Raw genomic sequence first — 850 nt, forward strand, 5'->3', positions numbered from 1 at the left:
AAATATAGAATGTCAACAATATCAAATCATGTGATAAGAACACACTGCAATACTGAAATATAATAAATATTGATTGGATCGTTGACATCAGCTTTATATTGATTGCATTTTTATATTTTTATTTTTGCATCTTTTTAACCTTTTTCTTTACTCTGTATTGACTTGATTCTGCGAAAATCGGACGAAATGAATCGTAAGCCTTCACAAAAACTAGAAATCATGTTTTCTGTTACCAGTCACGTTTATACAAAGATTCTGAATGGTTCCTTCTTATTTAAAAATCTTTTGTCCGTCATGTTTCATCCAATTATGACTTTATTTCTAAATAATCGTTGCTCACAGTTAGCAATGATCAGAATCATACGATTACCACAATTTAATTGTATCTTGTTTCTCCTTCCATTTTTTATTACTATTAATTATACATTCACAAATATTCGCAAAGGTTTCATCATAAATCATTATTTCCAAACACAAAGAAACCATAGACCTAAATCTGAGTGCTGTAACTGCGGCAAAATCTTCAGCATCAAAACCGCACTGAGAAGATATGTTTAATGTTAAAATTAGGAAATAGGTGGATAGATGATGTAATATTTGCATGAATAAAAATTGGTAGATAGTTTGTATTAAACTGTTGAATGAATTTTTAATCTGTACAGTACTGAATAATCCTGCCTGTGTTCTTTGATCCAATATTAGTACTGAATGATTTGCATATTGCTATAGAAATTTTCGGTTAATTTCTCTTTCAGCTATTTTTGCTATACACAGTATTAAATAATCCTGTCTGTGTTCTTTAATCCAGTATTTGATAACTGAATGATTTGCATATTGCTATAGAAATTTT

This window comes from Loa loa (assembly GCF_000183805.2).
Source record: "Loa loa unplaced genomic scaffold supercont3.1010, whole genome shotgun sequence".
Taxonomy (NCBI): Eukaryota; Metazoa; Nematoda; class Chromadorea; order Rhabditida; family Onchocercidae; genus Loa; species Loa loa.